This window comes from Oncorhynchus mykiss, unplaced genomic scaffold (genome assembly GCF_013265735.2).
Source record: "Oncorhynchus mykiss isolate Arlee unplaced genomic scaffold, USDA_OmykA_1.1 un_scaffold_863, whole genome shotgun sequence".
Classification (NCBI taxonomy): Eukaryota; Metazoa; Chordata; class Actinopteri; order Salmoniformes; family Salmonidae; genus Oncorhynchus; species Oncorhynchus mykiss.
In genome coordinates this window covers 15,069-42,707 of record NW_023494310.1, presented here as the reverse complement: position 1 = coordinate 42,707, position 27,639 = coordinate 15,069, and the positions used below count along the sequence as shown (strand labels likewise).

The window sequence follows — 27,639 nt, the reverse complement described above, 5'->3', positions numbered from 1 at the left end:
TAACGAGGCCCTTCTTTCAAAAGTGTCCAAAAATAAGAAAAAAAAATATTGATACCGAACATCAAAAATTTTTGAAACCACCGTGCCAAAATATATGTATGGTCTGAAATTCTACAACCCCTGAGACAAAAAGATTGATTTCATTCTAAGTAATACATATCGATATGGACCTTAAGATGTGGTATCCACCTTGACAAAAGTATGTATTGTGTGAAAGTCCAGAACGACAGTGAATTCATTTTCACTTCATCTTCAGCCAACACTCTTTTTAAAAGCTTTGCTGCCCCGTGTGAGGATCGAACTCACGACCTTCAGATTATGAGACTGACGCGCTACCTACTGCGCTAACGGGCCCTTCTTGTAAAATTGTCCAAAAAGAAGAAAAAAAATATTGATACCGAACATCAAATTTTGACACTGATGTTGAAACCACCGTTCCAAAATATATGTATGGTCTGAAATTCTACAACCCCTGAGACAAAAAGATTGATTTCATTCTAAAGTAATACATATCGATATGGACCTTAAGATGTGGTATCCACCTTGACAAAAGTATGTATTGTGTGAAAGTCCAGAACGACAGTGAATTCAATTTTCACTTCAGCCAACACTCTCTTTTAAAAGCTTTGCTGCCCCGTGTGAGGATCGAACTCACGACCTTCAGATTATGAGACTGACGCGCTACCTACTGCGCTAACGAGGCCTTCTTGTAAAAATGTCCAAAAAGAAGAAAAAAAAATATTGATACCGAACATCAAATACATTTTTGAAACCACCGTGCCAAAATATATGTATGGTCTGAAATTCTACAACCCCTGAGACAAAAAGATTGATTTCATTCTAAAGTAATACATATCGATATGGACCTTAAGATGTGGTATCCACCTTGACAAAGTATGTATTGTGTGAAAGTCCAGAACGACAGTGAATTCAATTTCACTTCATCTTCAGCCAACACTCTTTTTAAAAGCTTTGCTGCCCATGTGAGGATCGAACTCACGACCTTCAGATTATGAGACTGACGCGCTACCTACTGCGCTAACGAGGCCCTTCTTGTAAAAATGTCCAAAAAAAAGAAAAAAAAAAATATGATACCGAACATCAAATTTTGACACTGATTTGAAACCACCGTGCCAAAAATATGTATGGTCTGAAATTCTACAACCCTGAGACAAAAAGATTGATTTCATTCTAAAGTAATACATATCGATATGGACCTTAAGATGTGGTATCCACCTTGACAAAAGTATGTATTGTGTGAAAGTCCAGAACGACAGTGAATTCATTTTCACTTCATCTTCAGCCAACACTCTTTTTAAAAGCTTTGCTGCCCCGTGTGAGGATCGAACTCACGACCTTCAGATTATGAGACTGACGCGCTACCTACTGCGCTAACGAGGCCCTTCTTGTAAAAATGTCCAAAAAGAAGAAAAAAAAATATTGATACCGAACATCAAATTTTGACACTGATGTGAAACCACCGTGCCAAAATATATGTATGGTCTGAAATTCTACAACCCCTGAGACAAAAAGATTGATTTCATTCTAAAGTAATACATATCGATATGGACCTTAAGATGTGGTATCCACCTTGACAAAAGTATGTATTGTGTGAAAGTCCAGAACGACAGAAAATTAATTTTCACTTCAGCCAACACTCTTTTTAAAAGCTTTGCTGCCCCCGTGTGAGGATCGAACTCACGACCTTCAGATTATGAGACTGACGCGCTACCTACTGCGCTAACGAGGCCCTTCTTTCAAAAATGTCCAAAAAGAAGAAAAAAAAAATATTGATACCGAACATCAAATTTTGACACTGAAACACGTGCCAAAATATATGTATGGTCTGAAATTCTACAACCCCTGAGACAAAAAGATTGATTTCATTCTAAAGTAATACATATCGATATGGACCTTAAGATGTGGTATCCACCTTGACAAAAGTATGTATTGTGTGAAAGTCCAGAACGACAGTGAATTCATTTTCACTTCATCTTCAGCCAACACTCTTTTTAAAAGCTTTGCTGCCCCGTGTGAGGATCGAACTCACGACCTTCAGATTATGAGACTGACGCGCTACCTACTGCGCTAACGAGGCCCTTCTTGTAAAAATGTCCAAAAAGAAGAAAAAAAAAATATTGATACCGAACATCAAATTTTTGAAACCACCGTGCCAAAATATATGTATGGTCTGAAATTCTACAACCCCTGAGACAAAAAGATTGATTTCATTCTAAAGTAATACATATCGATATGGACCTTAAGATGTGGTATCCACCTTGACAAAAGTATGTATTGTGTGAAAGTCCAGAACGACAGTGAATTCATTTTCACTTCATCTTCAGCCAACACTCTTTTAAAAGCTTTGCTGCCCCGTGTGAGGATCGAACTCACGACCTTCAGATTATGAGACTGACGCGCTACCTACTGCGCTAACGAGGCCCTTCTTTAAAAATGTCCAAAAAGAAGAAAAAAAATATTGATACCGAACATCAAATTTTGAAACCACCGTGCCAAAAATATATGTATGGTCTGAAATTCTACAACCCCTGAGACAAAAAAACATGATTTCATTCTAAAGTAATACATATCGATATGGACCTTAAGATGTGGTATCCACCTTGACAAAAGTATGTATTGTGTGAAAGTCCAGAACGACAGTGAATTCATTTTCACTTCATCTTCAGCCAACACTCTTTTTAAAAGCTTTGCTGCCCCGTGTGAGGATCGAACTCACGACCTTCAGATTATGAGACTGACGCGCTACCTACTGCGCTAACGAGGCCCTTCTTGAAAATGTCCAAAAAGAAGAAAAAAAAAATATTGATACCGAACATCAAATGACACTATGTTGAAACCACCGTGCCAAAATATATGTATGGTCTGAAATTCTACAACCCTGAGACAAAAAGATTGATTTCATTCTAAAGTAATACATATCGATATGGACCTTAAGATGTGGTATCCACCTTGACAAAAGTATGTATTGTGTGAAAGTCCAGAACGACAGTGAATTAATTTTCACTTCAGCCAACACTCTTTTTAAAAGCTTTGCTGCCCGTGTGAGGATCGAACTCACGACCTTCAGATTATGAGACTGACGCGCTACCTACTGCGCTAACGAGGCCCTTCTTGTAAAAATGTCCAAAAAGAAGAAAAAAAATATTGATACCGAACATCAAATTTGACATTTTGAAACCACCGTGCCAAAATATATGTATGGTCTGAAATTCTACAACCCCTGAGACAAAAAGATTGATTTCATTCTAAAGTAATACATATCGATATGGACCTTAAGATGTGGTATCCACCTTGACAAAAGTATGTATTGTGTGAAAGTCCAGAACGACAGTGAATTCATTTTCACTTCATCTTCAGCCAACACTCTTTTTAAAAGCTTTGCTGCCCCGTGTGAGGATCGAACTCACGACCTTCAGATTATGAGACTGACGCGCTACCTACTGCGCTAACGGCCCTTCTTGTAAAAATGTCCAAAAGAAAAAAAAAAAATATTGATACCGAACATCAAATTTTTTTGAAACCACCGTGCCAAAATATATGTATGGTCTGAAATTCTACAACCCCTGAGACAAAAAGATTGATTTCATTCTAAAGTAATACATATCGATATGGACCTTAAGATGTGGTATCCACCTTGACAAAAGTATGTATTGTGTGAAAGTCCAGAACGACAGAGAATTCATTTTCACTTCATCTTCAGCCAACACTCTTTTTAAAAGCTTTGCTGCCCCGTGTGAGGATCGAACTCACGACCTTCAGATTATGAGACTGACGCGCTACCTACTGCGCTAACGAGGCCCTTCTTGTAAAAATGTCCCAAAAAGAAGAAAAAAAAATATTGATACCGAACATCAATTTTGAAATTTGAAACCACCGTGCCAAAATATATGTATGGTCTGAAATTCTACAAACCCTGAGACAAAAAGATTGATTTCATTCTAAAGTAATACATATCGATATGGACCTTAAGATGTGGTATCCACCTTGACAAAAGTATGTATTGTGTGAAAGTCCAGAACGACAGTGAATTCATTTTCATCTTCAGCCAACACTCTTTTAAAAGCTTTGCCCCGTGTGAGGATCGAACTCACGACCTTCAGATTATGAGACTGACGCGCTACCTACTGCGCTAACGAGGCCCTTCTTGTAAAAATGTCCAAAAAGAAGAAAAAAAAATATTGATACCGAACATCAAATTTTTGAAACCACCGTGCCAAAATATATGTATGGTCTGAAATTCTACAACCCCTGAGACAAAAGATTGATTTCATTCTAAAGTAATACATATCGATATGGACCTTAAGATGTGGTATCCACCTTGACAAAAGTATGTATTGTGTGAAAGTCCAGAACGACAGTGAATTCATTTTCACTTCATCTTCAGCCAACACTCTTTTAAAAGCTTTGCTGCCCCGTGTGAGGATCGAACTCACGACCTTCAGATTATGAGACTGACGCGCTACCTACTGCGCTAACGAGGCCCTTCTTTAAAAATGTCCAAAAGAAGAAAAAAAAATATGATACCGAACATCAAATTTTTGATGTTGAACCACCGTGCCAAAATATATGTATGGTCTGAAATTCTACAACCCCTGAGACAAAAAGATTGATTTCATTCTAAAGTAATACATATCGATATGGACCTTAAGATGTGGTATCCACCTTGACAAAAGTATGTATTGTGTGAAAGTCCAGAACGACAGTGAATTCATTTTCATCTTCAGCCAACACTCTTTTAAAAGCTTTGCTGCCCCGTGTGAGGATCGAACTCACGACCTTCAGATTATGAGACTGACGCGCTACCTACTGCGCTAACGAGGCCCTTCTTGTAAAAATGTCCAAAAAGAAGAAAAAAAAAATATTGATACCGAACATCAAATTTTTGATGTTGAAACACCGTGCCAAAATATATGTATGGTCTGAAATTCTACAACCCCTGAGACAAAAAGATTGATTTCATTCTAAAGTAATACATATCGATATGGACCTTAAGATGTGGTATCCACCTTGACAAAAGTATGTATTGTGTGAAAGTCCAGAACGACAGTGAATTCATTTTCACTTCATCTTCAGCCAACACTCTTTTTAAAAGCTTTGCTGCCCGTGTGAGGATCGAACTCACGACCTTCAGATTATGAGACTGACGCGCTACCTACTGCGCTAACGAGGCCCTTCTTGTAAAAATGTCCAAAAAGAAGAAAAAAAAATATTGATACCGAACATAATTTGACATTTTTGAAACCACCGTGCCAAAATATATGTATGGTCTGAAATTCTACAACCCCTGAGACAAAAAGATTGATTTCATTCTAAAGTAATACATATCGATATGGACCTTAAGATGTGGTATCCACCTTGACAAAAGTATGTTGTGTGAAAGTCCAGAACGACAGAGAATTATTTTCACTTCTTCAGCCAACACTGTCTTTTAAAAGCTTTGCTGCCCCGTGTGAGGATCGAACTCACGACCTTCAGATTATGAGACTGACGCGCTACCTACTGCGCTAACGAGGCCCTTCATGTAAAAATGTCCAAAAAGAAGAAAAAAAAATATTGATACCGAACATCAAATTTTGACACTGATGTTGAAACCACCGTTCAAAATATATGTATGGTCTGAAATTCTACAACCCCTGAGACAAAAAGATTGATTTCATTCTAAAGTAATACATATCGATATGGACCTTAAGATGTGGTATCCACCTTGACAAAAGTATGTATTGTGTGAAAGTCCAGAACGACAGAAAATTATTTTTCATCTTCAGCCAACACTCTTTTTAAAAGCTTTGCTGCCCCGTGTGAGGATCGAACTCACGACCTTCAGATTATGAGACTGACGCGCTACCTACTGCGCTAACGAGGCCCTTCTTGTAAAAATGTCCAAAAAGAAGAAAAAAAAAATATTGATACCGAACATCAAATTTTTTAAACCACCGTGCCAAAATATATGTATGGTCTGAAATTCTACAACCCCTGAGACAAAAACATTGATTTCATTCTAAAGTAATACATATCGATATGGACCTTAAGATGTGGTATCCACCTTGACAAAAGTATGTATTGTGTGAAAGTCCAGAACGACAGTGAATTCATTTTCACCTTCAGCCAACACTCTTTTTAAAAGCTTTGCTGCCCCGTGAGGATCGAACTCACGACCTTCAGATTATGAGACTGACGCGCTACCTACTGCGCTAACGAGGCCCTTCTTGCAAAAATGTCCAAAAAGAAGAAAAAAAAATATCGATACCGAACATCAAATTTTTGAAACCACCGTGCCAAAATATATGTATGGTCTGAAATTCTACAACCCCTGAGACAAAAAGATTGATTTCATTCTAAAGTAATACATATCGATATGGACCTTAAGATGTGGTATCCACCTTGACAAAAGTATGTATTGTGTGAAAGTCCAGAACGACAGTGAATTCATTTTCACTTCATCTTCAGCCAACACTCTTTTTAAAAGCTTTGCTGCCCCGTGTGAGGATCGAACTCACGACCTTCAGATTATGAGACTGACGCGCTACCTACTGCGCTAACGAGGCCCCCAAAAATATATTGATACCGAACATCAAATTTTTTAAACCACCGTGCCAAAATATATGTATGGTCTGAAATTCTACAACCCCTGAGACAAAAACATTGATTTCATTCTAAAGTAATACATATCGATATGGACCTTAAGATGTGGTATCCACCTTGACAAAAGTATGTATTGTGTGAAAGTCCAGAACGACAGTGAATTCATTTTCACTTCATCTTCAGCCAACACTCTTTTTAAAAGCTTTGCTGCCCCGTGTGAGGATCGAACTCACGACCTTCAGATTATGAGACTGACGCGCTACCTACTGCGCTAACGAGGCCCTTCTTGTAAAAATGTCCAAAAAGAAGAAAAAAAATATATGATACCGAACATCAAATTTTGAAACCACCGTGCCAAAATATATGTATGGTCTGAAATTCTACAACCCCTGAGACAAAAAGATTGATTTCATTCTAAAGTAATACATATCGATATGGACCTTAAGATGTGGTATCCACCTTGACAAAAGTATGTATTGTGTGAAAGTCCAGAACGACAGTGAATTCATTTTCACTTCATCTTCAGCCAACACTCTTTTTAAAAGCTTTGCTGCCCCGTGTGAGGATCGAACTCACGACCTTCAGATTATGAGACTGACGCGCTACCTACTGCGCTAACGAGGCCCTTCTTGTAAAAATGTCCAAAAAAGAGAAAAAAAAATATTGATACCGAACATCAAATTTTTGAAACCACCGTGCCAAAATATATGTATGGTCTGAAATTCTACAACCCCTGAGACAAAAAGATTGATTTCATTCTAAAGTAATACATATCGATATGGACCTTAAGATGTGGTATCCACCTTGACAAAAGTATGTATTGTGTGAAAGTCCAGAACGACAGTGAATTCATTTTCACTTCATCTTCAGCCAACACTCTTTTTAAAAGCTTTGCTGCCCCGTGTGAGGATCGAACTCACGACCTTCAGATTATGAGACTGACGCGCTACCTACTGCGCTAACGAGGCCCTTCTTGTAAAAATGTCCAAAAAGAAGAAAAAAAATATATGATACCGAACATCAAATTTTTGAAACCACCGTGCCAAAATATATGTATGGTCTGAAATTCTACAAACCCTGAGACAAAAAGATTGATTTCATTCTAAAGTAATACATATCGATATGGACCTTAAGATGTGGTATCCACCTTGACAAAAGTATGTATTGTGTGAAAGTCCAGAACGACAGTGAATTCATTTTCACTTCATCTTCAGCCAACACTCTTTTTAAAAGCTTTGCTGCCCCGTGTGAGGATCGAACTCACGACCTTCAGATTATGAGACTGACGCGCTACCTACTGCGCTAACGAGGCCCTTCTTGTAAAAATGTCCAAAAAGAAGAAAAAAAAATATTGATACCGAACATCAAATTTTTGAAACCACCGTGCCAAAATATATGTATGGTCTGAAATTCTACAACCCCTGAGACAAAAAGATTGATTTCATTCTAAAGTAATACATATCGATATGGACCTTAAGATGTGGTATCCACCTTGACAAAAGTATGTATTGTGTGAAAGTCCAGAACGACAGTGAATTCATTTCACTTCATCTTCAGCCAACACTCTTTTTAAAAGCTTTGCTGCCCCGTGTGAGGATCGAACTCACGACCTTCAGATTATGAGACTGACGCGCTACCTACTGCGCTAACAGGCCCTTCTTTCAAAAAGTGTCCAAAAATAAGAAAAAAAATATCGATACCGAACATCAAATTTTTGAAACCACCGTGCCAAAATATATGTATGGTCTGAAATTCTACAACCCCTGAGACAAAAAGATTGATTTCATTCTAAAGTAATACATATCGATATGGACCTTAAGATGTGGTATCCACCTTGACAAAAGTATGTATTGTGTGAAAGTCCAGAACGACAGTGAATTCATTTTCACTTCATCTTCAGCCATCACTTCATCTTCAGCCAACACTCTTTTAAAAGCTTTGCTGCCCCATGTGAGGATCGAACTCACGACCTTCAGATTATGAGACTGACGCGCTACCTACTGCGCTAACGAGGCCCTTCTTTCAAAAGTGTCAAAAATAAGAAAAAAAAAAAAATATCGATACCGAACATCAAATTTGAAACCACCGTGCCAAAATATATGTATGGTCTGAAATTCTACAACCCCTGAGACAAAAATATTGATTTCATTCTAAAGTAATACATATCGATATGGACCTTAAGATGTGGTATCCACCTTGACAAAAGTATGTATTGTGTGAAAGTCCAGAACGACAGTGAATTCATTTCACTTCATCTTCAGCCAACACTCTTTTTAAAAGCTTTGCTGCCCCATGTGAGGATCGAACTCACGACCTTCAGATTATGAGACTGACGCGCTACCTACTGCGCTAACGAGGCCCTTCTTGTAAAAATGTCCAAAAAGAAGAAAAAAAATATTGATACCGAACATCAAATTTTTGAAACCACCGTGCCAAAATATATGTATGGTCTGAAATTCTACAACCCCTGAGACAAAAAGATTGATTTCATTCTAAAGTAATACATATCGATATGGACCTTAAGATGTGGTATCCACCTTGACAAAAGTATGTATTGTGTGAAAGTCCAGAACGACAGTGAATTCATTTTCACTTCATCTTCAGCCAACACTCTTTTTAAAAGCTTTGCTGCCCCGTGTGAGGATCGAACTCACGACCTTCAGATTATGAGACTGACGCGCTACCTACTGCGCTAACGAGGCCCTTCTTGTAAAAATGTCCAAAAAGAAGAAAAAAAATATATTGATACCGAACATCAAATTTTTGAAACCACCGTGCCAAATATATGTATGGTCTGAAATTCTACAACCCCTGAGACAAAAAGATTGATTTCATTCTAAAGTAATACATATCGATATGGACCTTAAGATGTGGTATCCACCTTGACAAAAGTATGTATTGTGTGAAAGTCCAGAACGACAGTGAATTCATTTTCACTTCATCTTCAGCCATCACTCATCTTCAGCCAACACTCTTTTAAAAGCTTTGCTGCCCCATGTGAGGATCGAACTCACGACCTTCAGATTATGAGACTGACGCGCTACCTACTGCGCTAACGAGGCCCTTCTTGTAAAAATGTCCAAAAAGAAGAAAAAAAAATATTGATACCGAACATCAAATTTTTGAAACCACCGTGCCAAAATATATGTATGGTCTGAAATTCTACAACCCCTGAGACAAAAAGATTGATTTCATTCTAAAGTAATACATATCGATATGGACCTTAAGATGTGGTATCCACCTTGACAAAGTATGTATTGTGTGAAAGTCCAGAACGACAGTGAATTCATTTTCACTTCATCTTCAGCCAACACTCTTTTTAAAAGCTTTGCTGCCCCGTGTGAGGATCGAACTCACGACCTTCAGATTATGAGACTGACGCGCTACCTACTGCGCTAACGAGGCCCTTCTTTCAAAAGTGTCCAAAAATAAGAAAAAAAATATCGATACCGAACATCAAATTTTGAAACCACCGTGCCAAAATATATGTATGGTCTGAAATTCTACAACCCCTGAGACAAAAAGATTGATTTCATTCTAAAGTAATACATATCGATATGGACCTTAAGATGTGGTATCCACCTTGACAAAAGTATGTATTGTGTGAAAGTCCAGAACGACAGTGAATTCATTTCACTTCATCTTCAGCCATCACTTCATCTTCAGCCAACACTCTTTTAAAAGCTTTGCTGCCCCGTGTGAGGATCGAACTCACGACCTTCAGATTATGAGACTGACGCGCTACCTACTGCGCTAACGAGGCCCTTCTTTCAAAAGTGTCCAAAAATAAGAAAAAAAAATATCGATACCGAACATCAAATTTTGAAACCACCGTGCCAAAATATATGTATGGTCTGAAATTCTACAACCCCTGAGACAAAAATATAGATTTCATTCTAAAGTAATACATATCGATATGGACCTTAAGATGTGGTATCCACCTTGACAAAAGTATGTATTGTGTGAAAGTCCAGAACGACAGTGAAATCATTTTCACTTTCTTCAGCCAACACTCTTTTTAAAAGCTTTGCTGCCCCATGTGAGGATCGAACTCACGACCTTCAGATTATGAGACTGACGCGCTACCTACTGCGCTAACGAGGCCCTTCTTGTAAAAATGTCCAAAAAGAAGAAAAAAAATATATTGATACCGAACATCAAATTTTGAAACCACCGTGCCAAAATATATGTATGGTCTGAAATTCTACAACCCTGAGACAAAAAGATTGATTTCATTCTAAAGTAATACATATCGATATGGACCTTAAGATGTGGTATCCACCTTGACAAAAGTATGTATTGTGTGAAAGTCCAGAACGACAGTGAATTCATTTTCACTTCATCTTCAGCCAACACTCTTTTTAAAAGCTTTGCTGCCCCGTGTGAGGATCGAACTCACGACCTTCAGATTATGAGACTGACGCGCTACCTACTGCGCTAACGAGGCCCTTCTTGTAAAAATGTCCAAAAAGAAGAAAAAAAATATATTGATACCGAACATCAAATTTTGAAACCACCGTGCCAAAATATATGTATGGTCTGAAATTCTACAACCCCTGAGACAAAAAGATTGATTTCATTCTAAAGTAATACATATCGATATGGACCTTAAGATGTGGTATCCACCTTGACAAAAGTATGTATTGTGTGAAAGTCCAGAACGACAGTGAATTCATTTTCACTTCATCTTCAGCCATCACTTCATCTTCAACACTCTTTTAAAAGCTTTGCTGCCCCATGTGAGGATCGAACTCACGACCTTCAGATTATGAGACTGACGCGCTACCTACTGCGCTAACGAGGCCCTTCTTGTAAAATGTCCAAAAAGAAGAAAAAAAATATATGATACCGAACATCAAATTTTTGAAACCACCGTGCCAAAATATATGTATGGTCTGAAATTCTACAACCCCTGAGACAAAAAGATTGATTTCATTCTAAAGTAATACATATCGATATGGACCTTAAGATGTGGTATCCACCTTGACAAAAGTATGTATTGTGTGAAAGTCCAGAACGACAGTGAATTCATTTTCACTTCATCTTCAGCCAACACTCTTTTTAAAAGCTTTGCTGCCCCGTGTGAGGATCGAACTCACGACCTTCAGATTATGAGACTGACGCGCTACCTACTGCGCTAACGAGGCCCTTCTTTCAAAAGTGTCCAAAAAGAAGAAAAAAAAATATTGATACCGAACATCAAATTTTGAAACCACCGTGCCAAAATATATGTATGGTCTGAAATTCTACAACCCCTGAGACAAAAATATAGATTTCATTCTAAAGTAATACATATCGATATGGACCTTAAGATGTGGTATCCACCTTGACAAAAGTATGTATTGTGTGAAAGTCCAGAACGACAGTGAATTCATTTTCACTTCATCTTCAGCCAACACTCTTTTTAAAAGCTTTGCTGCCCGTGTGAGGATCGAACTCACGACCTTCAGATTATGAGACTGACGCGCTACCTACTGCGCTAACGAGGCCCTTCTTGTAAAAATGTCCAAAAAGAAGAAAAAAAAATATTGATACCGAACATCAAATTTTTGAAACCACCGTGCCAAAATATATGTATGGTCTGAAATTCTACAACCCCTGAGACAAAAAGATTGATTTCATTCTAAAGTAATACATATCGATATGGACCTTAAGATGTGGTATCCACCTTGACAAAAGTATGTATTGTGTGAAAGTCCAGAACGACAGTGAATTCATTTTCACTTCATCTTCAGCCATCACTTCATCTTCAGCCAACACTCTTTTTAAAAGCTTTGCTGCCCCATGTGAGGATCGAACTCACGACCTTCAGATTATGAGACTGACGCGCTACCTACTGCGCTAACGAGGCCCTTCTTTCAAAAGTGTCCAAAAATAAGAAAAAAAAATATCGATACCGAACATCAAATTTTTGAAACCACCGTGCCAAAATATATGTATGGTCTGAAATTCTACAACCCCTGAGACAAAAATATTGATTTCATTCTAAAGTAATACATATCGATATGGACCTTAAGATGTGGTATCCACCTTGACAAAAGTATGTATTGTGTGAAAGTCCAGAACGACAGTGAATTCATTTCACTTCATCTTCAGCCAACACTCTTTTTAAAAGCTTTGCTGCCCCATGTGAGGATCGAACTCACGACCTTCAGATTATGAGACTGACGCGCTACCTACTGCGCTAACGAGTCCCTTCTTGTAAAAATGTCCAAAAAAAGAGAAAAAAAATATATTGATACCGAACATCAAATTTTGAAACCACCGTGCCAAAATATATGTATGGTCTGAAATTCTACAACCCCTGAGACAAAAAGATTGATTTCATTCTAAAGTAATACATATCGATATGGACCTTAAGATGTGGTATCCACCTTGACAAAAGTATGTATTGTGTGAAAGTCCAGAACGACAGTGAATTCATTTTCACTTCATCTTCAGCCATCACTTCATCTTCAGCCAACACTCTTTTAAAAGCTTTGCTGCCCCATGTGAGGATCGAACTCACGACCTTCAGATTATGAGACTGACGCGCTACCTACTGCGCTAACGAGGCCCTTCTTGTAAAAATGTCCAAAAAGAAGAAAAAAAATATATTGATACCGAACATCAAATTTTTGAAACCACCGTGCCAAAATATATGTATGGTCTGAAATTCTACAACCCCTGAGACAAAAAGATTGATTTCATTCTTAAGTAATACATATCGATATGGACCTTAAGATGTGGTATCCACCTTGACAAAAGTATGTATTGTGTGAAAGTCCAAAACGACAGTGAATTCATTTTCACTTCATCTTCAGCCAACACTCTTTTAAAAGCTTTGCTGCCCGTGTGAGGATCGAATCTCACGACCTTCAGATTATGAGACTGACGCGCTACCTACTGCGCTAACGAGGCCCTTCTTGTAAAAATGTCCAAAAAGAAGAAAAAAAAATATTGATACCGAACATCAAATTTTTGTAAACCACCGTGCCAAAATATATGTATGGTCTGAAATTCTACAACCCCTGAGACAAAAAGATTGATTTCATTCTAAAGTAATACATATCGATATGGACCTTAAGATGTGGTATCCACCTTGACAAAAGTATGTATTGTGTGAAAGTCCAGAACGACAGTGAATTCATTTTCACTTCATCTTCAGCCAACACTCTTTTAAAAGCTTTGCTGCCCGTGTGAGGATCGAACTCACGACCTTCAGATTATGAGACTGACGCGCTACCTACTGCGCTAACGAGGCCCTTCTTGTAAAAATGTCCAAAAAGAAGAAAAAAAATATTGATACCGAACATCACATTTTTGAAACCACCGTGCCAAAATATATGTATGGTCTGAAATTCTACAACCCCTGAGACAAAAAGATTGATTTCATTCTAAAGTAATACATATCGATATGGACCTTAAGATGTGGTATCCACCTTGACAAAAGTATGTATTGTGTGAAAGTCCAGAACGACAGAAATTCATTTTCACTTCAGCCAAACACTGTTTTTTAAAGCTTTGCTGCCCGTGTGAGGATCGAACTCACGACCTTCAGATTATGAGACTGACACGCTACCTACTGCGCTAACGAGGCCCTTCAGCAAGAATGTCCAAAAAGAAGAAAAAAAAATATCGATACCGAACATCAAATTTTGACACTGATGTTGAAACCACCGTTCCAAAATATATGTATGGTCTGAAATTCTACAACCCCTGAGACAAAAAGATTGATTTCATTCTAAAGTAATACATATCGATATGGACCTTAAGATGTGGTATCCACCTTGACAAAAGTATGTATTGTGTGAAAGTCCAGAACGACAGTGAATTCATTTTCACTTCATCTTCAGCCAACACTCTTTTTAAAAGCTTTGCTGCCCCATGTGAGGATCGAACTCACGACCTTCAGATTATGAGACTGACGCGCTACCTACTGCGCTAACGAGGCCCTTCTTGTAAAAATGTCCAAAAAGAAGAAAAAAAATATATGATACCGAACATCAAATTTTTGAAACCACCGTGCCAAAATATATGTATGGTCTGAAATTCTACAACCCTGAGACAAAAAGATTGATTTCATTCTAAAGTAATACATATCGATATGGACCTTAAGATGTGGTATCCACCTTGACAAAAGTATGTATTGTGTGAAAGTCCAGAACGACAGTGAATTCATTTTTCATCTTCAGCCATCACTCATCTTCAGCCAACACTCTTTTAAAAGCTTTGCTGCCCCATGTGAGGATCGAACTCACGACCTTCAGATTATGAGACTGACGCGCTACCTACTGCGCTAACGAGGCCCTTCTTTCAAAAGTGTCCAAAAATAAGAAAAAAAAATATCGATACCGAACATCAAATTTTTGAAACCACCGTGCCAAAATATATGTATGGTCTGAAATTCTACAACCCTGAGACAAAAATATAGATTTCATTCTAAAGTAATACATATCGATATGGACCTTAAGATGTGGTATCCACCTTGACAAAAGTATGTATTGTGTGAAAGTCCAGAACGACAGTGAATTCATTTTCACTTCATCTTCAGCCAACACTCTTTTTAAAAGCTTTGCTGCCCCATGTGAGGATCGAACTCACGACCTTCAGATTATGAGACTGACGCGCTACCTACTGCGCTAACGAGGCCCTTCTTGTAAAAATGTCCAAAAAGAAGAAAAAAAATATATTGATACCGAACATCAAATTTTTGAAACCACCGTGCCAAAATATATGTATGGTCTGAAATTCTACAACCCCTGAGACAAAAACATTGATTTCATTCTAAAGTAATACATATCGATATGGACCTTAAGATGTGGTATCCACCTTGACAAAAGTATGTATTGTGTGAAAGTCCAGAACGACAGTGAATTCATTTTCACTTCATCTTCAGCCATCACTTCATCTTCAGCCAACACTCTTTTTAAAAGCTTTGCTGCCCATGTGAGGATCGAACTCACGACCTTCAGATTATGAGACTGACGCGCTACCTACTGCGCTAACGAGGCCCTTCTTGTAAAAATGTCCAAAAAGAAGAAAAAAAATATATTGATACCGAACATCAAATTTTTGAAACCACCGTGCCAAAATATATGTATGGTCTGAAATTCTACAACCCCTGAGACAAAAAGATTGATTTCATTCTAAAGTAATACATATCGATATGGACCTTAAGATGTGGTATCCACCTTGACAAAAGTATGTATTGTGTGAAAGTCCAAAACGACAGTGAATTCATTTTCACTTCATCTTCAGCCAACACTCTTTTTAAAAGCTTTGCTGCCCCGTGTGAGGATCGAACTCACGACCTTCAGATTATGAGACTGACGCGCTACCTACTGCGCTAACGAGGCCCTTCTTGTAAAAATGTCCAAAAAGAAGAAAAAAAAATATTGATACCGAACATCAAATTTTTTGAAACCACCGTGCCAAAATATATGTATGGTCTGAAATTCTACAACCCCTGAGACAAAAAGATTGATTTCATTCTAAAGTAATACATATCGATATGGACCTTAAGATGTGGTATCCACCTTGACAAAAGTATGTATTGTGTGAAAGTCCAGAACGACAGTGAATTCATTTTCACTTCATCTTCAGCCAACACTCTTTTTAAAAGCTTTGCTGCCCCGTGTGAGGATCGAACTCACGACCTTCAGATTATGAGACTGACGCGCTACCTACTGCGCTAACGAGGCCCTTCTTGTAAAAATGTCCAAAAAGAAGAAAAAAAAAATATTGATACCGAACATCACAATTTGAAACCACCGTGCCAAAATATATGTATGGTCTGAAATTCTACAACCCCTGAGACAAAAAGATTGATTTCATTCTAAAGTAATACATATCGATATGGACCTTAAGATGTGGTATCCACCTTGACAAAAGTATGTATTGTGTGAAAGTCCAGAACGACAGTGAATTAATTTTCACTTCAGCCAACACTCTTTTTAAAAGCTTTGCTGCCCGTGTGAGGATCGAACTCACGACCTTCAGATTATGAGACTGACGCTACCTACTGCGCTAACGAGGCCCTTCGCAAAATGTCCAAAAAGAAGAAAAAAAAATATCGATACCGAACATCAAATTTTTTGAAACCACCGTGCCAAAATATATGTATGGTCTGAAATTCTACAACCCTGAGACAAAAAGATTGATTTCATTCTAAAGTAATACATATCGATATGGACCTTAAGATGTGGTATCCACCTTGACAAAAGTATGTATTGTGTGAAAGTCCAGAACGACAGTGAATTCATTTTCACTTCATCTTCAGCCAACACTCTTTTAAAAGCTTTGCTGCCCCGTGTGAGGATCGAACTCACGACCTTCAGATTATGAGACTGACGCGCTACCTACTGCGCTAACGAGGCCCTTCTTGCAAAAATGTCCAAAAAGAAGAAAAAAAAATATTGATACCGAACATCAAATTTTGACACTGATGTTGAAACCACCGTGCCAAAATATATGTATGGTCTGAAATTCTACAACCCCTGAGACAAAAAGATTGATTTCATTCTAAAGTAATACATATCGATATGGACCTTAAGATGTGGTATCCACCTTGACAAAAGTATGTATTGTGTGAAAGTCCAGAACGACAGAGAAAATTTTCACTTCAGCCAACACTGTTTTTTAAAAGCTTTGCTGCCCGTGTGAGGATCGAACTCACGACCTTCAGATTATGAGACTGACGCGCTACCTACTGCGCTAACGAGGCCCTTCTTGCAAAAATGTCCAAAAAGAAAAAAAAAAAAATATGATACCGAACATCAAATTTTGACACTGATGTTGAAACCACCGTGCCAAAATATATGTATGGTCTGAAATTCTACAACCCCTGAGACAAAAAGATTGATTTCATTCTAAAGTAATACATATCGATATGGACCTTAAGATGTGGTATCCACCTTGACAAAAGTATGTATTGTGTGAAAGTCCAGAACGACAGTGAATTCATTTTCACTTCATCTTCAGCCAACACTCTTTTTAAAAGCTTTGCTGCCCGTGTGAGGATCGAACTCACGACCTTCAGATTATGAGACTGACGCGCTACCTACTGCGCTAACGAGGCCCTTCTTGTAAAAATGTCCAAAAAGAAGAAAAAAAAATATTGATACCGAACATCAAATTTTTGAAACCACCGTGCCAAAATATATGTATGGTCTGAAATTCTACAACCCCTGAGACAAAAAGATTGATTTCATTCTAAAGTAATACATATCGATATGGACCTTAAGATGTGGTATCCACCTTGACAAAAGTATGTATTGTGTGAAAGTCCAGAACGACAGTGAATTCATTTTCACTTCATCTTCAGCCAACACTCTTTTTAAAAGCTTTGCTGCCCCGTGTGAGGATCGAACTCACGACCTTCAGATTATGAGACTGACGCGCTACCTACTGCGCTAACGAGGCCCTTCTTGTAAAATGTCCAAAAAGAAGAAAAAAAAATTGATACCGAACATCAAATTTTTGAAACCACCGTGCCAAAATATATGTATGGTCTGAAATTCTACAACCCCTGAGACAAAAAGATTGATTTCATTCTAAAGTAATACATATCGATATGGACCTTAAGATGTGGTATCCACCTTGACAAAAGTATGTATTGTGTGAAAGTCCAGAACGACAGAAAATTCATTTTCACTTCAGCCAACACTGTCTTTTTAAAAGCTTTGCTGCCCGTGTGAGGATCGAACTCACGACCTTCAGATTATGAGACTGACACGCTACCTACTGCGCTAACGAGGCCCTTCTTGCAAAATGTCCAAAAAGAAGAAAAAAAATATCGATACCGAACATCAAATTTTGACACTGATGTTGAAACCACCGTGCCAAAATATATGTATGGTCTGAAATTCTACAACCCCTGAGACAAAAATATAGATTTCATTCTAAAGTAATACATATCGATATGGACCTTAAGATGTGGTATCCACCTTGACAAAAGTATGTATTGTGTGAAAGTCCAGAACGACAGTGAATTCATTTTCACTTCATCTTCAGCCAACACTCTTTTTAAAAGCTTTGCTGCCCCGTGTGAGGATCGAACTCACGACCTTCAGATTATGAGACTGACGCGCTACCTACTGCGCTAACGAGGCCCTTCTTGTAAAAATGTCCAAAAAGAAGAAAAAAAAATATTGATACCGAACATCAAATTTTTGAAACCACCGTGCCAAAATATATGTATGGTCTGAAATTCTACAACCCTGAGACAAAAAGATTGATTTCATTCTAAAGTAATACATATCGATATGGACCTTAAGATGTGGTATCCACCTTGACAAAAGTATGTATTGTGTGAAAGTCCAGAACGACAGTGAACATTTCATCATTCAGCCATCACTTCATCTTCAGCCAACACTCTTTTTAAAAGCTTTGCTGCCCCGTGTGAGGATCGAACTCACGACCTTCAGATTATGAGACTGACGCGCTACCTACTGCGCTAACGAGGCCCTTCTTTCAAAAGTGTCCAAAAAAGAAGAAAAAAAAATATCGATACCGAACATCAAATTTTTGAAACCACCGTGCCAAAATATATGTATGGTCTGAAATTCTACAACCCCTGAGACAAAAATATAGATTTCATTCTAAAGTAATACATATCGATATGGACCTTAAGATGTGGTATCCACCTTGACAAAAGTATGTATTGTGTGAAAGTCCAGAACGACAGTGAATTCATTTTCACTTCATCTTCAGCCAACACTCTTTTTAAAAGCTTTGCTGCCCCATGTGAGGATCGAACTCACGACCTTCAGATTATGAGACTGACGCGCTACCTACTGCGCTAACGAGGCCCTTCTTGTAAAAATGTCCAAAAAGAAGAAAAAAAATATATTGATACCGAACATCAAATTTTTGAAACCACCGTGCCAAAATATATGTATGGTCTGAAATTCTACAACCCCTGAGACAAAAACATTGATTTCATTCTAAAGTAATACATATCGATATGGACCTTAAGATGTGGTATCCACCTTGACAAAAGTATGTATTGTGTGAAAGTCCAGAACGACAGTGAATTCATTTCACTTCATCTTCAGCCATCTTCATCCAACAACACTCTTTTTAAAAGCTTTGCTGCCCCATGTGAGGATCGAACTCACGACCTTCAGATTATGAGACTGACGCGCTACCTACTGCGCTAACGAGGCCCTTCTTGTAAAAATGTCCAAAAAGAAGAAAAAAAATATATTGATACCGAACATCAAATTTTTGAAACCACCGTGCCAAAATATATGTATGGTCTGAAATTCTACAACCCCTGAGACAAAAAGATTGATTTCATTCTAAAGTAATACATATCGATATGGACCTTAAGATGTGGTATCCACCTTGACAAAAGTATGTATTGTGTGAAAGTCCAAAACGACAGTGAATTCATTTTCACTTCATCTTCAGCCAACACTCTTTTTAAAAGCTTTGCTGCCCCGTGTGAGGATCGAACTCACGACCTTCAGATTATGAGACTGACGCGCTACCTACTGCGCTAACGAGGCCCTTCTTGTAAAAATGTCCAAAAAGAAGAAAAAAAAATATTGATACCGAACATCAAATTTTTGAAACCACCGTGCCAAAATATATGTATGGTCTGAAATTCTACAACCCCTGAGACAAAAAGATTGATTTCATTCTAAAGTAATACATATCGATATGGACCTTAAGATGTGGTATCCACCTTGACAAAAGTATGTATTGTGTGAAAGTCCAGAACGACAGTGAATTCATTTTCACTTCATCTTCAGCCAACACTCTTTTTAAAAGCTTTGCTGCCCCGTGTGAGGATCGAACTCACGACCTTCAGATTATGAGACTGACGCGCTACCTACTGCGCTAACGAGGCCCTTCTTGTAAAAATGTCCAAAAAGAAGAAAAAAAATATTGATACCGAACATCACATTTTTGAAACCACCGTGCCAAAATATATGTATGGTCTGAAATTCTACAACCCCTGAGACAAAAAGATTGATTTCATTCTAAAGTAATACATATCGATATGGACCTTAAGATGTGGTATCCACCTTGACAAAAGTATGTATTGTGTGAAAGTCCAGAACGACAGAAAATTAATTTCACTTCAGCCAACACTGTTTTTTAAAAGCTTTGCTGCCCGTGTGAGGATCGAACTCACGACCTTCAGATTATGAGACTGACGCGCTACCTACTGCGCTAACGAGGCCCTTCCAGCAAAAAAATGTCCAAAAAGAAGAAAAAAAAATATCGATACCGAACATCAAATTTGACACTGATGTTGAAACCACCGTTCCAAAATATATGTATGGTCTGAAATTCTACAACCCCTGAGACAAAAAGATTGATTTCATTCTAAAGTAATACATATCGATATGGACCTTAAGATGTGGTATCCACCTTGACAAAAGTATGTATTGTGTGAAAGTCCAGAACGACAGTGAATTCATTTTCACTTCATCTTCAGCCAACACTCTTTTTAAAAGCTTTGCTGCCCCGTGTGAGGATCGAACTCACGACCTTCAGATTATGAGACTGACGCGCTACCTACTGCGCTAACGAGGCCCTTCTTGCAAAAATGTCCAAAAATAAGAAAAAAAAATATTGATACCGAACATCAAATTTTGACACTGATGTTGAAACCACCGTGCCAAAATATATGTATGGTCTGAAATTCTACAACCCCTGAGACAAAAAGATTGATTTCATTCTAAAGTAATACATATCGATATGGACCTTAAGATGTGGTATCCACCTTGACAAAAGTATGTATTGTGTGAAAGTCCAGAACGACAGAGAATTAATTTCACTTCAGCCAACACTCTTTTTAAAAGCTTTGCTGCCCCGTGTGAGGATCGAACTCACGACCTTCAGATTATGAGACTGACGCGCTACCTACTGCGCTAACGAGCCCTTCTTGCAAAAATTCCAAAAAGAAGAAAAAAAAATATTGATACCGAACATCAAATTTTGACATTGTTGAAACCACCGTGCCAAAATATATGTATGGTCTGAAATTCTACAACCCCTGAGACAAAAAGATTGATTTCATTCTAAAGTAATACATATCGATATGGACCTTAAGATGTGGTATCCACCTTGACAAAAGTATGTATTGTGTGAAAGTCCAGAACGACAGTGAATTAATTTTCACTTCAGCCAACACTCTTTTTAAAGCTTTGCTGCCCCGTGTGAGGATCGAACTCACGACCTTCAGATTATGAGACTGACGCGCTACCTACTGCGCTAACGAGGCCCTTCTTGCAAAAATGTCCAAAAAGAAAAAAAAAAATATTGATACCGAACATCAAATTTGACACTGATGTTGAAACCACCGTGCCAAAATATATGTATGGTCTGAAATTCTACAACCCCTGAGACAAAAAGATTGATTTCATTCTAAAGTAATACATATCGATATGGACCTTAAGATGTGGTATCCACCTTGACAAAAGTATGTATTGTGTGAAAGTCCAGAACGACAGAGAATTCATTTTCACTTCATCTTCAGCCAACACTCTCTTTTAAAAGCTTTGCTGCCCCGTGTGAGGATCGAACTCACGACCTTCAGATTATGAGACTGACGCGCTACCTACTGCGCTAACGAGGCCCTTCTTGTAAAAATGTCCAAAAAGAAGAAAAAAAAATATTGATACCGAACATCAAATTTTTGAAACCACCGTGCCAAAATATATGTATGGTCTGAAATTCTACAACCCCTGAGACAAAAAGATTGATTTCATTCTAAAGTAATACATATCGATATGGACCTTAAGATGTGGTATCCACCTTGACAAAAGTATGTATTGTGTGAAAGTCCAGAACGACAGTGAATTCATTTTCACTTCATCTTCAGCCAACACTCTTTTAAAAGCTTTGCTGCCCCGTGTGAGGATCGAACTCACGACCTTCAGATTATGAGACTGACGCGCTACCTACTGCGCTAACGAGGCCCTTCTTTCAAAAGTGTCCAAAAATAAGAAAAAAAAATATTGATACCGAACATCAAATTTTTGAAACCACCGTGCCAAAATATATGTATGGTCTGAAATTCTACAACCCCTGAGACAAAAAGATTGATTTCATTCTAAAGTAATACATATCGATATGGACCTTAAGATGTGGTATCCACCTTGACAAAAGTATGTATTGTGTGAAAGTCCAGAACGACAGTGAATTCATTTTCACTTCATCTTCAGCCAACACTCTTTTTAAAAGCTTTGCTGCCCCGTGTGAGGATCGAACTCACGACCTTCAGATTATGAGACTGACGCGCTACCTACTGCGCTAACGAGGCCCTTCTTGCAAAAATGTCCAAAAAGAAGAAAAAAAATATTGATACCGAACATCAAATTTTGACACTGATGTTGGAACCACCGTGCCAAAATATATGTATGGTCTGAAATTCTACAACCCTGAGACAAAAAGATTGATTTCATTCTAAAGTAATACATATCGATATGGACCTTAAGATGTGGTATCCACCTTGACAAAAGTATGTATTGTGTGAAAGTCCAGAACGACAGTGAATTATTTTCACTTCAGCCAACACTGTCTTTTTAAAAGCTTTGCTGCCCCGTGTGAGGATCGAACTCACGACCTTCAGATTATGAGACTGACGCGCTACCTACTGCGCTAACGAGGCCCTTCTTTCAAAAGTGTCCAAAAATAAGAAAAAAAAATATTGATACCGAACATCAAATTTTTGAAACCACCGTGCCAAAATATATGTATGGTCTGAAATTCTACAACCCTGAGACAAAAAGATTGATTTCATTCTAAAGTAATACATATCGATATGGACCTTAAGATGTGGTATCCACCTTGACAAAAGTATGTATTGTGTGAAAGTCCAGAACGACAGTGAATTCATTTTCACTTCATCTTCAGCCAACACTCTTTTTAAAAGCTTTGCTGCCCCGTGTGAGGATCGAACTCACGACCTTCAGATTATGAGACTGACGCGCTACCTACTGCGCTAACGAGGCCCCCTTTCAAAAGTGTCCAAAAATAAGAAAAAAAAATATTGATACCGAACATCAAATTTTTGAAACCACCGTGCCAAAATATATGTATGGTCTGAAATTCTACAACCCCTGAGACAAAAAGATTGATTTCATTCTAAAGTAATACATATCGATATGGACCTTAAGATGTGGTATCCACCTTGACAAAAGTATGTATTGTGTGAAAGTCCAGAACGACAGTGAATTCATTTTCACTTCATCTTCAGCCAACACTCTTTTTAAAAGCTTTGCTGCCCCGTGTGAGGATCGAACTCACGACCTTCAGATTATGAGACTGACGCGCTACCTACTGCGCTAACGAGGCCCTTCTTGCAAAAATGTCCAAAAATAAGAAAAAAAAATATTGATACCGAACATCAAATTTTGACACTGATGTTGAAACCACCGTGCCAAAATATATGTATGGTCTGAAATTCTACAACCCCTGAGACAAAAATATTGATTTCATTCTAAAGTAATACATATCGATATGGACCTTAAGATGTGGTATCCACCTTGACAAAAGTATGTATTGTGTGAAAGTCCAGAACGACAGTGAATTCATTTTCACTTCATCTTCAGCCAACACTCTTTTAAAAGCTTTGCTGCCCGTGTGAGGATCGAACTCACGACCTTCAGATTATGAGACTGACGCGCTACCTACTGCGCTAACGAGGCCCTTCTTTAAAAAGTGTCCAAAAAGAAGAAAAAAAAAATATTGATACCGAACATCAAATTTTTGAAACCACCGTGCCAAAATATATGTATGGTCTGAAATTCTACAACCCTGAGACAAAAAGATTGATTTCATTCTAAAGTAATACATATCGATATGGACCTTAAGATGTGGTATCCACCTTGACAAAAGTATGTATTGTGTGAAAGTCCAGAACGACAGTGAATTCATTTTCACTTCATCTTCAGCCAACACTCTTTTAAAAGCTTTGCTGCCCCGTGTGAGGATCGAACTCACGACCTTCAGATTATGAGACTGACGCGCTACCTACTGCGCTAACGAGGCCCTTCTTTCAAAAGTGTCCAAAAAGAAGAAAAAAAAATATCGATACCGAACATCAAATTTTGAAACCACCGTGCCAAAATATATGTATGGTCTGAAATTCTACAACCCCTGAGACAAAAAGATTGATTTCATTCTAAAGTAATACATATCGATATGGACCTTAAGATGTGGTATCCACCTTGACAAAAGTATGTATTGTGTGAAAGTCCAGAACGACAGTGAATTCATTTTCACTTCATCTTCAGCCAACACTCTTTTAAAAGCTTTGCTGCCCCGTGTGAGGATCGAACTCACGACCTTCAGATTATGAGACTGACGCGCTACCTACTGCGCTAACGAGGCCCTTCTTGCAAAAATGTCCAAAAATAAGAAAAAAAAATATTGATACCGAACATCAAATTTTGACACTGATGTGAAACCACCGTGCCAAAATATATGTATGGTCTGAAATTCTACAACCCCTGAGACAAAAACATTGATTTCATTCTAAAGTAATACATATCGATATGGACCTTAAGATGTGGTATCCACCTTGACAAAAGTATGTATTGTGTGAAAGTCCAGAACGACAGTGAATTCATTTTCACTTCATCTTCAGCCAACACTCTTTTTAAAAGCTTTGCTGCCCCGTGTGAGGATCGAACTCACGACCTTCAGATTATGAGACTGACGCGCTACCTACTGCGCTAACGAGGCCCTTCTTGCAAAATTGTCCAAAAAGAAGAAAAAAAAATATCGATACCGAACATCAAATTTTTGAAACCACCGTGCCAAAATATATGTATGGTCTGAAATTCTACAACCCCTGAGACAAAAAGATTGATTTCATTCTAAAGTAATACATATCGATATGGACCTTAAGATGTGGTATCCACCTTGACAAAAGTATGTATTGTGTGAAAGTCCAGAACGACAGTGAACTAATTTTCACTTCATCTTCAGCCAACACTCTTTTTAAAAGCTTTGCTGCCCGTGTGAGGATCGAACTCACGACCTTCAGATTATGAGACTGACGCGCTACCTACTGCGCTAACGAGGACCTTCTTTCAAAAGCGTCCAAAAATAAGAAAAAAAAATATTGATACCGAACATCAAATTTTGACACTGATGTTGAAACCACCGTGCCAAAAATATAAGTAGAACGACAGTGAATTCATTTTCACTTCATCTTCAGCCAACACTCTTTTTAAAAGCTTTGCTGCCCCGTGTGAGGATCGAACTCACGACCTTCAGATTATGAGACTGACGCGCTACCTACTGCGCTAACGAGGCCCGTCTTGCAAAATTGTCCAAAAAGAAGAAAAAAAAATATCGATACCGAACATCAAATTTTTGAAACCACCGTGCCAAAATATATGTATTGTCTGAAATTCTACAACCCCTGAGACAAAAAGATTGATTTCATTCTAAAGTAATACATATCGATATGGACCTTAAGATGTGGTATCCACCTTGACAAAAGTATGTATTGTGTGAAAGTCCAGAACGACAGTGAATTCATTTTCACTTCATCTTCAGCCAACACTCTTTTTAAAAGCTTTGCTGCCCGTGTGAGGATCGAACTCACGACCTTCAGATTATGAGACTGACGCGCTACCTACTGCGCTAACAAGGCCCTTCTTTCAAAAGTGTCCAAAAATAAGAAAAAAAAATATTGATACCGAACATCAAATTTTGACACTGATGTTGAAACCACCGTGCCAAAATATATGTATGGTCTGAAATTCTACAACCCCTGAGACAAAAAGATTGATTTCATTCTAAAGTAATACATATCGATATGGACCTTAAGATGTGGTATCCACCTTGACAAAAGTATGTATTGTGTGAAAGTCCAGAACGACAGTGAATTAATTTTCACTTCAGCCAACACTCTTTTTAAAAGCTTTGCTGCCCCGTGTGAGGATCGAACTCACGACCTTCAGATTATGAGACTGACGCACTACCTACTGCGCTAACGAGGCCCTTCTTGTAAAAATGTCCAAAAAGAAGAAAAAAAAATATTGATACCGAACATCAAATTTTTGAAACCACCGTGCCAAAATATATGTATGGTCTGAAATTCTACAACCCCTGAGACAAAAAGATTGATTTCATTCTAAAGTAATACATATCGATATGGACCTTAAGATGTGGTATCCACCTTGACAAAAGTATGTATTGTGTGAAAGTCCAGAACGACAGTGAATTCATTTTCACTTCATCTTCAGCCAACACTCTTTTTAAAAGCTTTGCTGCCCGTGTGAGGATCGAACTCACGACCTTCAGATTATGAGACTGACGCGCTACCTACTGCGCTAACGAGGCCCTTCTTTAAAAAGTGTCCAAAAATAAGAGAAAAAAAAATATTGATACCGAACATCAAATTTTTGAAACCACCGTGCCAAAATATATGTATGGTCTGAAATTCTACAACCCCTGAGACAAAAAGATTGATTTCATTCTAAAGTAATACATATCGATATGGACCTTAAGATGTGGTATCCACCTTGACAAAAGTATGTATTGTGTGAAAGTCCAGAACGACAGTGAATTCATTTTCACTTCATCTTCAGCCAACACTCTTTTTAAAAGCTTTGCTGCCCCGTGTGAGGATCGAACTCACGACCTTCAGATTATGAGACTGACGCGCTACCTACTGCGCTAACGAGGCCCTTCTTTTCAAAAGTGTCCAAAAAGAAGAAAAAAATATTGATACCGAACATCAAAATTTTTGAAACCACCGTGCCAAAATATATGTATGGTCTGAAATTCTACAACCCCTGAGACAAAAAGATTGATTTCATTCTAAAGTAATACATATCGATATGGACCTTAAGATGTGGTATCCACCTTGACAAAAGTATGTATTGTGTGAAAGTCCAGAACGACAGTGAATTCATTTTCACTTCATCTTCAGCCAACACACTTTTTAAAAGCTTTGCTGCCCCGTGTGAGGATCGAACTCACGACCTTCAGATTATGAGACTGACGCGCTACCTACTGCGCTAACGAGGCCCTTCATGTAAAATGTCCAAAAAGAAGAAAAAAAATATTGATACCGAA

At 38.1% G+C, this 27,639-nt stretch overlaps 55 non-coding genes across 55 annotated transcripts; all 55 read right to left on the bottom strand.

Moving 5' to 3' along the window:
* Positions 1-630: 630 nt before the first annotated feature.
* Positions 631-703, bottom strand: trnam-cau. The gene has a single exon. It is a non-coding gene; the product is annotated as a tRNA-Met (tRNA).
* Positions 704-1,328: 625 nt separating this feature from the next.
* On the bottom strand, positions 1,329-1,401 carry trnam-cau. Its single transcript has one exon. It is a non-coding gene; the product is annotated as a tRNA-Met (tRNA).
* Positions 1,402-2,025: 624 nt separating this feature from the next.
* On the bottom strand, positions 2,026-2,098 carry trnam-cau. Its single transcript has one exon. It is a non-coding gene; the product is annotated as a tRNA-Met (tRNA).
* Positions 2,099-2,369: 271 nt separating this feature from the next.
* trnam-cau lies at positions 2,370-2,442 on the bottom strand. Its single transcript has one exon. It is a non-coding gene; the product is annotated as a tRNA-Met (tRNA).
* Positions 2,443-2,712: 270 nt separating this feature from the next.
* Positions 2,713-2,785, bottom strand: trnam-cau. Its single transcript has one exon. It is a non-coding gene; the product is annotated as a tRNA-Met (tRNA).
* Positions 2,786-3,746: 961 nt separating this feature from the next.
* trnam-cau lies at positions 3,747-3,819 on the bottom strand. Its single transcript has one exon. It is a non-coding gene; the product is annotated as a tRNA-Met (tRNA).
* Positions 3,820-4,087: 268 nt separating this feature from the next.
* trnam-cau lies at positions 4,088-4,160 on the bottom strand. The gene has a single exon. It is a non-coding gene; the product is annotated as a tRNA-Met (tRNA).
* A 269-nt stretch (positions 4,161-4,429) lies between these two features.
* On the bottom strand, positions 4,430-4,502 carry trnam-cau. Its single transcript has one exon. It is a non-coding gene; the product is annotated as a tRNA-Met (tRNA).
* Positions 4,503-4,769: 267 nt separating this feature from the next.
* Positions 4,770-4,842, bottom strand: trnam-cau. Its single transcript has one exon. It is a non-coding gene; the product is annotated as a tRNA-Met (tRNA).
* A 620-nt stretch (positions 4,843-5,462) lies between these two features.
* On the bottom strand, positions 5,463-5,535 carry trnam-cau. The gene has a single exon. It is a non-coding gene; the product is annotated as a tRNA-Met (tRNA).
* A 276-nt stretch (positions 5,536-5,811) lies between these two features.
* On the bottom strand, positions 5,812-5,884 carry trnam-cau. The gene has a single exon. It is a non-coding gene; the product is annotated as a tRNA-Met (tRNA).
* A 609-nt stretch (positions 5,885-6,493) lies between these two features.
* trnam-cau lies at positions 6,494-6,566 on the bottom strand. The gene has a single exon. It is a non-coding gene; the product is annotated as a tRNA-Met (tRNA).
* A 245-nt stretch (positions 6,567-6,811) lies between these two features.
* trnam-cau lies at positions 6,812-6,884 on the bottom strand. The gene has a single exon. It is a non-coding gene; the product is annotated as a tRNA-Met (tRNA).
* A 270-nt stretch (positions 6,885-7,154) lies between these two features.
* On the bottom strand, positions 7,155-7,227 carry trnam-cau. Its single transcript has one exon. It is a non-coding gene; the product is annotated as a tRNA-Met (tRNA).
* A 271-nt stretch (positions 7,228-7,498) lies between these two features.
* Positions 7,499-7,571, bottom strand: trnam-cau. Its single transcript has one exon. It is a non-coding gene; the product is annotated as a tRNA-Met (tRNA).
* A 271-nt stretch (positions 7,572-7,842) lies between these two features.
* Positions 7,843-7,915, bottom strand: trnam-cau. Its single transcript has one exon. It is a non-coding gene; the product is annotated as a tRNA-Met (tRNA).
* A 630-nt stretch (positions 7,916-8,545) lies between these two features.
* Positions 8,546-8,618, bottom strand: trnam-cau. The gene has a single exon. It is a non-coding gene; the product is annotated as a tRNA-Met (tRNA).
* A 271-nt stretch (positions 8,619-8,889) lies between these two features.
* On the bottom strand, positions 8,890-8,962 carry trnam-cau. The gene has a single exon. It is a non-coding gene; the product is annotated as a tRNA-Met (tRNA).
* A 270-nt stretch (positions 8,963-9,232) lies between these two features.
* On the bottom strand, positions 9,233-9,305 carry trnam-cau. Its single transcript has one exon. It is a non-coding gene; the product is annotated as a tRNA-Met (tRNA).
* A 287-nt stretch (positions 9,306-9,592) lies between these two features.
* Positions 9,593-9,665, bottom strand: trnam-cau. The gene has a single exon. It is a non-coding gene; the product is annotated as a tRNA-Met (tRNA).
* A 270-nt stretch (positions 9,666-9,935) lies between these two features.
* trnam-cau lies at positions 9,936-10,008 on the bottom strand. The gene has a single exon. It is a non-coding gene; the product is annotated as a tRNA-Met (tRNA).
* A 285-nt stretch (positions 10,009-10,293) lies between these two features.
* Positions 10,294-10,366, bottom strand: trnam-cau. Its single transcript has one exon. It is a non-coding gene; the product is annotated as a tRNA-Met (tRNA).
* A 268-nt stretch (positions 10,367-10,634) lies between these two features.
* trnam-cau lies at positions 10,635-10,707 on the bottom strand. Its single transcript has one exon. It is a non-coding gene; the product is annotated as a tRNA-Met (tRNA).
* A 270-nt stretch (positions 10,708-10,977) lies between these two features.
* trnam-cau lies at positions 10,978-11,050 on the bottom strand. Its single transcript has one exon. It is a non-coding gene; the product is annotated as a tRNA-Met (tRNA).
* Positions 11,051-11,334: 284 nt separating this feature from the next.
* On the bottom strand, positions 11,335-11,407 carry trnam-cau. Its single transcript has one exon. It is a non-coding gene; the product is annotated as a tRNA-Met (tRNA).
* A 270-nt stretch (positions 11,408-11,677) lies between these two features.
* Positions 11,678-11,750, bottom strand: trnam-cau. Its single transcript has one exon. It is a non-coding gene; the product is annotated as a tRNA-Met (tRNA).
* A 631-nt stretch (positions 11,751-12,381) lies between these two features.
* Positions 12,382-12,454, bottom strand: trnam-cau. The gene has a single exon. It is a non-coding gene; the product is annotated as a tRNA-Met (tRNA).
* Positions 12,455-13,086: 632 nt separating this feature from the next.
* On the bottom strand, positions 13,087-13,159 carry trnam-cau. Its single transcript has one exon. It is a non-coding gene; the product is annotated as a tRNA-Met (tRNA).
* A 1,304-nt stretch (positions 13,160-14,463) lies between these two features.
* Positions 14,464-14,536, bottom strand: trnam-cau. The gene has a single exon. It is a non-coding gene; the product is annotated as a tRNA-Met (tRNA).
* Positions 14,537-14,818: 282 nt separating this feature from the next.
* trnam-cau lies at positions 14,819-14,891 on the bottom strand. The gene has a single exon. It is a non-coding gene; the product is annotated as a tRNA-Met (tRNA).
* Positions 14,892-15,161: 270 nt separating this feature from the next.
* trnam-cau lies at positions 15,162-15,234 on the bottom strand. Its single transcript has one exon. It is a non-coding gene; the product is annotated as a tRNA-Met (tRNA).
* Positions 15,235-15,868: 634 nt separating this feature from the next.
* Positions 15,869-15,941, bottom strand: trnam-cau. The gene has a single exon. It is a non-coding gene; the product is annotated as a tRNA-Met (tRNA).
* A 272-nt stretch (positions 15,942-16,213) lies between these two features.
* Positions 16,214-16,286, bottom strand: trnam-cau. Its single transcript has one exon. It is a non-coding gene; the product is annotated as a tRNA-Met (tRNA).
* Positions 16,287-16,888: 602 nt separating this feature from the next.
* Positions 16,889-16,961, bottom strand: trnam-cau. Its single transcript has one exon. It is a non-coding gene; the product is annotated as a tRNA-Met (tRNA).
* A 972-nt stretch (positions 16,962-17,933) lies between these two features.
* On the bottom strand, positions 17,934-18,006 carry trnam-cau. The gene has a single exon. It is a non-coding gene; the product is annotated as a tRNA-Met (tRNA).
* A 616-nt stretch (positions 18,007-18,622) lies between these two features.
* On the bottom strand, positions 18,623-18,695 carry trnam-cau. Its single transcript has one exon. It is a non-coding gene; the product is annotated as a tRNA-Met (tRNA).
* A 281-nt stretch (positions 18,696-18,976) lies between these two features.
* On the bottom strand, positions 18,977-19,049 carry trnam-cau. The gene has a single exon. It is a non-coding gene; the product is annotated as a tRNA-Met (tRNA).
* A 272-nt stretch (positions 19,050-19,321) lies between these two features.
* trnam-cau lies at positions 19,322-19,394 on the bottom strand. Its single transcript has one exon. It is a non-coding gene; the product is annotated as a tRNA-Met (tRNA).
* Positions 19,395-19,678: 284 nt separating this feature from the next.
* trnam-cau lies at positions 19,679-19,751 on the bottom strand. Its single transcript has one exon. It is a non-coding gene; the product is annotated as a tRNA-Met (tRNA).
* Positions 19,752-20,023: 272 nt separating this feature from the next.
* trnam-cau lies at positions 20,024-20,096 on the bottom strand. The gene has a single exon. It is a non-coding gene; the product is annotated as a tRNA-Met (tRNA).
* Positions 20,097-20,367: 271 nt separating this feature from the next.
* trnam-cau lies at positions 20,368-20,440 on the bottom strand. Its single transcript has one exon. It is a non-coding gene; the product is annotated as a tRNA-Met (tRNA).
* A 619-nt stretch (positions 20,441-21,059) lies between these two features.
* trnam-cau lies at positions 21,060-21,132 on the bottom strand. Its single transcript has one exon. It is a non-coding gene; the product is annotated as a tRNA-Met (tRNA).
* A 618-nt stretch (positions 21,133-21,750) lies between these two features.
* Positions 21,751-21,823, bottom strand: trnam-cau. Its single transcript has one exon. It is a non-coding gene; the product is annotated as a tRNA-Met (tRNA).
* A 281-nt stretch (positions 21,824-22,104) lies between these two features.
* Positions 22,105-22,177, bottom strand: trnam-cau. Its single transcript has one exon. It is a non-coding gene; the product is annotated as a tRNA-Met (tRNA).
* A 270-nt stretch (positions 22,178-22,447) lies between these two features.
* trnam-cau lies at positions 22,448-22,520 on the bottom strand. The gene has a single exon. It is a non-coding gene; the product is annotated as a tRNA-Met (tRNA).
* Positions 22,521-22,791: 271 nt separating this feature from the next.
* trnam-cau lies at positions 22,792-22,864 on the bottom strand. The gene has a single exon. It is a non-coding gene; the product is annotated as a tRNA-Met (tRNA).
* Positions 22,865-23,139: 275 nt separating this feature from the next.
* trnam-cau lies at positions 23,140-23,212 on the bottom strand. The gene has a single exon. It is a non-coding gene; the product is annotated as a tRNA-Met (tRNA).
* Positions 23,213-23,482: 270 nt separating this feature from the next.
* Positions 23,483-23,555, bottom strand: trnam-cau. The gene has a single exon. It is a non-coding gene; the product is annotated as a tRNA-Met (tRNA).
* Positions 23,556-23,825: 270 nt separating this feature from the next.
* On the bottom strand, positions 23,826-23,898 carry trnam-cau. The gene has a single exon. It is a non-coding gene; the product is annotated as a tRNA-Met (tRNA).
* Positions 23,899-24,521: 623 nt separating this feature from the next.
* trnam-cau lies at positions 24,522-24,594 on the bottom strand. Its single transcript has one exon. It is a non-coding gene; the product is annotated as a tRNA-Met (tRNA).
* A 269-nt stretch (positions 24,595-24,863) lies between these two features.
* On the bottom strand, positions 24,864-24,936 carry trnam-cau. The gene has a single exon. It is a non-coding gene; the product is annotated as a tRNA-Met (tRNA).
* Positions 24,937-25,217: 281 nt separating this feature from the next.
* Positions 25,218-25,290, bottom strand: trnam-cau. Its single transcript has one exon. It is a non-coding gene; the product is annotated as a tRNA-Met (tRNA).
* A 503-nt stretch (positions 25,291-25,793) lies between these two features.
* trnam-cau lies at positions 25,794-25,866 on the bottom strand. Its single transcript has one exon. It is a non-coding gene; the product is annotated as a tRNA-Met (tRNA).
* A 1,308-nt stretch (positions 25,867-27,174) lies between these two features.
* trnam-cau lies at positions 27,175-27,247 on the bottom strand. The gene has a single exon. It is a non-coding gene; the product is annotated as a tRNA-Met (tRNA).
* A 271-nt stretch (positions 27,248-27,518) lies between these two features.
* trnam-cau lies at positions 27,519-27,591 on the bottom strand. Its single transcript has one exon. It is a non-coding gene; the product is annotated as a tRNA-Met (tRNA).
* Positions 27,592-27,639: the final 48 nt, after the last annotated feature.